This window comes from Apostichopus japonicus, chromosome 8 (genome assembly GCF_037975245.1).
Source record: "Apostichopus japonicus isolate 1M-3 chromosome 8, ASM3797524v1, whole genome shotgun sequence".
Lineage (NCBI taxonomy): Eukaryota > Metazoa > Echinodermata > Holothuroidea > Aspidochirotida > Stichopodidae > Apostichopus > Apostichopus japonicus.
In genome coordinates, this window is record NC_092568.1 from 27,795,629 (window position 1) to 27,803,444 (window position 7,816).

Consider the following 7,816-nt stretch of genomic DNA (forward strand, 5'->3'; position numbering starts at 1 on the left):
TTCCACTTAAATGGAATACAATTTCACTTAAGTGGAATAATATCTTTTGCTCATCAATTTCACTTAAGTGGAATTCTATTCTGCCAAAGTAAAATACAATTCCACTTAAGTGGAAGTGTTGATATGTGGCTTATATATAAATACAATTTAGGGTAATGTTCGGTAATGTTATTTTGGTAATGGTATTCATCTGGTACCAGGTCAGGTATGTACGTACTCACCTTGCACGGATGTTAAGTGCTAGCTGGATCCCGATGGACAGCCGATATTCATTGTGCACATATCGACACCACGTATCGCGGCAAGTTGTTTATAATGGCGCGCAAAGGCATGGGCAAAGTTTGGCGTTGAATGTACTAGCCAATCACATTCCACTTAAGTGGAATAGACTAGCCAATCACATTCCACTTAAGTGAAATAGACTATCCAATCACATTTCACTTAAGTGGAATTGTATTCCACTTAAGTGAAATAGAAAGGAAATTCCACTTAAGTGGAATTGTATCCACTTAAGTTGAATACAATTCCACTTAAGTGAAATGCATTTCCACTTAAGTGAAATACAATCCCCTTAAGTGAAATAGATTAAGCTTAAGTAAGATGCAGTGACAAGTTGATGAATTCAGCTTAAGTAAAATACAATTAAGCTTAAGTGGAATGGTATTCCACTTAAGTGAAATAGAATTCCACGTAAGTTAAATAGTATTCTGCTTAAGTGATATTGAATTCCACTTAAGTGAAATGTATTCGACTTAAGTCGAATTGCGAGGTAAATGTTAAAACGGCTTGCCATACGTGCACTGACCTAAATGGAGTGTAACCACTCTCGATTTTGCAATTTCCCAAGATCAGGCCCGAAAAATCCCAAGACATTCCAAGAACACTGTGCTGTATGGATTTCTAGCAATATCCAGCGATATCTAGGGATGAATATCCCAAGATCTTACCTAAACTGAAGGCAGATAGAGAATCGAAACCTTCAGTGTACTGAACTTGAAACTGCGTCTTTCGAAATGAAAAGAATGTCGGGAATTGCACAATAAACAAATCAAAGTTATTTATTTCAGTCTCATTTCAATTATTCGAATTTGTTAAGCAAACAGCAGATATCACATCATATAAGTGAGCATGAAAATGGCGTTCCAGGATGAACAGCCTCTAAACCATGGGCGCAGATCCTGGTGCCGACAGCGGGACGCGTCCCCATCAACTTTTTCTTGTCTTTTTCTTGTCAATTTTCTTGTCTTCTTGTCAATTTGTCTTGACAATTTCTTGTCTTGACAATTTGTCTTGACAATTTCTTGTCAATTTTCTTGTCAATTTGTCTTGACCAATAGCTGCATTTCAAGTTCCCCTGTATTGAACCTTGGCGCAGTTAGGTCCAGCCCAGCCCCCGGTTCCCACGCCCTTGCTAACCACTGCGTCACAGCAACTGTTGAGAAATAATGCTATTTTTTTCTTCAAAATGGAACCCAGGGAGATGTTCAAAATGCTGTACTTGTAAACAGGATAACTCAACACGTACACCTTTATTGAACTTCATATTTCAAATGGTCTTAAAATTGGCATTATTTTCAGTGATTAATACTACATGACTCTAGGTTTGGCAGTGACTTGTGAAAATGTTTCATAGTGAAAATAAAACAATGTCATGTAACTCATTAATTATTAAAGGGGTGGCAGAGCTGCTTTTCTTGCTCAAATTGATCAAAGAATATGTCCATGTGCTCATACATAGAGCATCTGTATGTCTTTATTTCACATAGGAAGACTGTTCTCTCTGGGTATTGAAACAGTTTGGAATATAAATTCTACATTTTTGTGTCCTTAAAAGATCTTAATTCTTTTGATTGCCTTGTTGCTAAAGTAATGGTCAAGGCAACGTTTCCTGAATCTGCATAGCTCATGTCGCAGAGCGGTTGAAAACTATTAATATACAACAACCAGTTAAAACAACAGTATCAGGCAGTATTTTAGCACCCTCCGTTCCATTTTTGAAGAAAAAATTACGATTAAAACATTGAACACTTCTATCGCTTAGCATACAATTTCCGAGGAAACAACACCGTGAAACTGGAGAACATTTATGAATGAGAAAGGTTTGATTTGACTGCTTTGAAATAACGTATGACTGGCAAGATGCGTCGAGCGCTCTCTATCGGCCTCGTTTTTGGTCAGTTTGCAACTTCAGAGGAACAATAGAAACCCGAAAAAAACTTTTAAAACGAACAAAGGATTCACAAACCTTTGTTCTGCCTAAAAGATAAGCAGAATGAAAATAAAATAAAACTGTTAGCAAACTGCTTATCCACTAGAGAGCCTGTGCAATAGAATGTGTAAAAGTTTCGATCCTGGCAGGATCTTCTTCAGAGGCTAAAAAAATAAGATAAGCAGAAAGTTTGGTTTATTGTAGATTTGTGTGTGCGGAATTAGCCCGATTGATACGGGAAAGGTGATTAATTTGCTCTAGGTGGGTTATGGTGCGGTTATCTATAATTCTTTCGAAAATCTTACCTAAGGCTGGGAGGAGACTAACTGGTCGATAGTTTTGAATTTTGGTGCGGTCTTTAGTTAGTTTCGGTATTAAAATCTTTTTGGCGGATTTCCATGGGGTTGGGAAATAACCCAGTGTAAGGAGTTCGTTAAATAGTGGGAAAATATGAGAGTTAATGAATATCGGAGGGGAGTTTTTAGGCATTTGGTCATTTATGTTGTCAGGACCAGTGGAGGATGCATGTTTTAGTGGCACTATACCAATTGTTTATATCTATTTTATTGAGCAGAGGAATGTTTGTGTTGAGACATCCTAATGGGTTGGTGTGAAAGCTTGTTGCATGACTGATAATTGTACGACCTATTTCGTGTTTACAGCTGATATCGAATGGGGGGCCATCGTATATATTGCATATACTTTTAAAGTACGATTCAATTAGCTTCATTTGGTCTTGAGTTTTTGTGATGAGGTTACCTACGTTATCTCTAAGGCCTTGGTCTGTTTTACCTGTGTTTGGTGTTGTAATGGGGTTAATGTTTTTTTTTTAATTAAATTTTCCAAAAGTGTTTCGGGTTTTTATCATTAATGATTAAATCGCAGTTGTTTTGGACGCGGTTTTGTTCATCCGCCAATATTTGTCTGTTTATTGCTATTTAAGTTGGTTAATTTGGGTTTTTAGGGTTGGGTCTCGGGAGATGATATAAGTTCTACGTAGGCGACGTCTGAGTTTCATAAGTGTAAGAATATTCTTGTTTAGTTTTCGTTTGCTGTTTAGTTTTTAAGGGACAGTGTCTTTTGAAAGTATAGAAGATATGATGGGCAACGCTGTCACAGTAATTGTCGATGTAATTTAGCTCGTTGTTTTGGTTGTTGTATTTTGGGAGTCTGTTTTATTGTAATTATACGTCAATTCGTTATTTGGTATGCAGTTGAGGTTTATGTCTAGCTCAAAAACGAGTGGAAAATGGTCACTGATTTAGTCATCTTCTAGGATTTGTATCGAATGTGTTTTAGTTGCGAGGTGATTTGAGGTTATATGGGTAGTCAAGTAGTTCTGTAATATTGTTTATTGGGTTCATCCTAGGTTTGGTATTTTGGTTAATTATCGTTAAGTTGTATTAATCACATATTTCTAAGAGAGACTTGCTTTTTTCAGAAAAAATAATGAGGTGGGCATTTACTAGGAGTTTTTTTTCTTTTTATTAGAACATTTTTTTTTATTATATCGGTGGATATGGGCTCATTTGGGGGACTATAATCATACCACCAAAGTGTCCATTAGCTATAGGTTGCATTGAGGGTGTGTTATTCTTGCGTCAAATGGCGTACCATGGAAGGGGAGGGGGAGGGGGTTGGGTGGTCTATCTGGCAGTGGCGGAGCGTCCATACAGTCAGGGGGGCGGATGCCCCCCTGACGGACTCAAATGGACTGCTGGAGCCCTTTTCAGCTTTTTACCACTTTTTATTTATATGCGATTATCGACGTTTTTAATGCGCTCTCATCTACCTATTGACATTCGCACATTTTTTTTGGCGATGACACCTATTTATTCTTCATTTATCTGCATATTAGCAAGGCCCGGAAAGGGTCATTTCCGGCGATCTAGGGAGCATCTTTATTCAAAAATTTCTCTACGCTCCGCGCCAACCCGTGGTGGCGCTCCGCTTAGATAGTGTCGAAAGCGCCCCTACAGACCATCCTCGCCCCTCTCGACCAATACCCCTAGCTCCGACACTGCAAAAGACCCGATAGAAATACGTATTCTTTATAAGTGCACAAGTTTGAAAAACCCCTCTTTTCAGCCCCCTCTCATGTCCTCTCTGAATCACCCATCAACATTGAAATAAGACGTGGAGTAGAAGACGCCCTTGTCTTTGTTATACACAAATTTCGTGTAATTATCTGACCGGGAAAGTCTTGTTGTTTATAGGCCTATGATTTCTACAGTTTTTCATAAATCATATATCAGGTTTTTTGCCCCTCCCCCACCCGCACGCCCCCACACAACACCCAATTCCAAAATAAACTTCAGATTCGTAATCAGCGTGTCGCGAACTACCAGAAAAGATACACATTTATCGCCTTTGCGACAAAAAGTTTTTTCACCTAAAAAAACCGTAAGGGGTACGTACCTCTTGCAGTTTTTTGCCAAAATTGACCCATTTATTCATAAATGTCAAGATAAAACTCAAGATGACAAACAAAGGTTTGATTTGACTGCTTTGAAATCACGTATCACTGGCAAGATGCGTCGAGCACCCTCTTATGACACTTATTTCGCTCAGTTTGCAACTTCAGAGGAACAATAGAAAACCGAAAAACTTTTAGCGACAACAAAAGGTTTTATAACCTTTGTTCGTCGTAAAAGTTTTTCGGTCTTACTTTTCTTTGAGGTGAAAAAAAAATTGTCGCAAAAGCGATAAATGTGTATCTTTTCTGGTAGTTCGCGACACGCTGATTACGAATCTGAAGTTTATTTTGGAATTAGGTGCTGTGTTGGGGCGTGGGGGCAAAAAACCTGATTTGCAGTTTTGCCAAAACTGACCAAAAATCGATCCAAAATCGATTTCACCCAAATGACGTAACAGGGGGTAACCGATGCTCAGGAGCCCAAATTTGCAACTCCCAGGTCCATATCTGCTTCCGTGCGGGAGATACGTGGTCCCAAAGGAATCTGCATAGCCCTCCAAAAGATTTTATTGATAAGATCCAAAGTACTATTTTTGATTTATTTCGAACGGGAAAACTGATAAAGTAAGGAAAATTACTATGTATAACCCCATTGAAAAGGGGGGTTTAAAAAAATATATGTTCACAGCTTTGTTGGTGCTCTCAAAACCTCTTGGGCCAAGCGTTATTGTAATAATGCCAACACGGGGTATTGGAAGCTCTTTTATTTCATTCCTCTCTGTCGCCGTCCGGTAAAGAGTTGCTTTTTAATTATAATTTTCATGACCAGGATATTTCCTGTATTTAAAAATACCTTCATTGGACAAATTTGTATGGTTTTGAGTAAGCTTAGCTACCTTTAAGAAACCATCGGAAATTGGGTGTGCAAATCCCTAATAATTTTATTAGAATTGATAATACCATTGTTTATGACAAAAAGCTTTTACGACGCCGGTTTACTGTTCGTTAGGGATATGTTTTTGCTAGATGGGAAGCAATTGTCCAAATAATGCTTTTCTGACCAGTCTTCTACATTGTTAAGCTATTGTATGCTTTATAGAAGACTTCCTTTCACATTGTATATTTGCACGTGAAAAAAAAACAAAATAAATCAAATCAAATAACTAATAATTATTTCTAAACAGTTACGGTGGTTAGTGTTATGTACTTAGAAAGTAAGACAAACTCTCTGTCTAGAATTCAACTCCCAGAGGATGTATTGTTTTGGTATTTCTTTTCCTCATTTTGCAGTTAAAATATTAGAAAAGCCTATCATTTCTCAATTAACAGTTACTGTGGCGAAGTTGTTATGTTGTATAATTTTGCATATTTATTATTGTTTTGTACAATGAAATTGTCAATAAACTGAATAAAATGAGACGTACTCCTTGTCTTGAATTCAAACACCAGAGGATGCATTTGATTTTCTATTTATTTGCCTTCTAATGTTGTGAAGATTAAATATTAGAAACGAGTATTCAATCTCAACAGTTCTCGTGGCGCAGTTGGTAGTGCTCTGGACTGGAGAGACAGACAAACTCCATGTCTCCGGTTCGAACCCCAGACAGCATTTTATATTTTTGCTCTTTTACTGACTCCATTCTGGACTTTGAAGTTTAAATATTAGAAACGAGCATTAATTCTCAACAGTTCTAGTGGCGCAGTTGGAAGTGCTCTGGACTGGAGAGACAGACCAACTCCATGTCTCCGGTTCGAACCCCAGACAGAGCATTTTATATTTTGCTCTTTTACTGATTTCATTCTGGACTATGAAGTTTAAATATTAGAAACGAGCATTAATTCTCAACAGTTCTAGTGGCGCAGTTGGTAGTGCTCTGGACTGGAGAGACAGACAAACTCCATGTCTCCGGTTCGAACCCCAGACAGAGCATTTTATATTTTGCTCTTTTACTGATTTCATTCTGGACTATGAAGTTTAAATATTAGAAACGAGCATTAATTCTCAACAGTTCTAGTGGCGCAGTTGGTAGTGCTCTGGACTGGAGAGACAGACAAACTCCATGTCTCCGGTTCGAACCCCAGACAGAGCATTTTATATTTTGCTCTTTTACTGATTTCATTCTGGACTATGAAGTTTAAATATTAGAAACGAGCATTAATTCTCAACAGTTCTAGTGGCGCAGTTGGTAGTGCTCTGGACTGGAGAGACAGACAAACTCCATGTCTCCGGTTCGAACCCCAGACAGAGCATTTTATATTTTTGCTCTTTTACTTATTCCATTCTGGACTTTGAAGTTTAAATATTAGAAACGAGCATTAATTCTCAACAGTTCTAGTGGCGCAGTTGGTAGTGCTCTGGACTGGAGAGACAGACAAACTCCATGTCTCCGGTTCGATTCCCAGACAGAGCATCATGTCTGCGGTTCATGTCCAGACAGAGCCTTTTACTTTTCTACCCTCTGGAGGGAGTGGAAGTATAAATATAAGAAACGAAGTTTCTCCAGAGGGAACCGAAATGGTGTAATTGGTTATTCCATCGTTCAGTAAGCGATTGGTTTGGATTGCAGCGGTTCAAGTCCCAGGTGAGTATTTGCAAAAGGAGTTCTGACAAGTGGATGAGGTGAATCCCGAAGGTGGGCGGCCCCTCCTCCTGACAGGTGGGTAAGGCGAGTACCAAGGTGAGAGGGGGTGAAGGTGTGGACAAGGTGAGGTCGCCGCCCCCTCTCCCTGACAAGGTAAAGGCGCGGACAAGTGGAGCTCGCCGCCACCCCCCCCCATGACAAGGTTCACTCGCGAACAAGTGGAGTTCGCCACCCCTCCCCCCTGACTAGCTAATCGGTAGTCGGGGGAGGAGTAGTGGAGAAAATGTTTTATAAAAACGAAACAGCAGGATCCAAACAGCAGGATCTTTAAATATTTGTAAAGCTTTAGAAACCAGAGTCCCACCTAATGGTCTAGTGGTAAAGGCTTTTGCATCTCAAGGTCCATGGCTCAAACTCAACCTCTGCTTTTCCTTTTACAATACTCATGTAAAAGGAAGAAAAAAAAAGGAAAAAAAAATAAGAAAAAAGAGTGATACTTTGAAATAACTCCTTTTTTTTAATGACAAATCAGTTCATGGACAGGATATACCTTCATCCCTCCCACCACAGTTAATACCCTTCAACTACCTGTCCAGAAACAGGTAATCC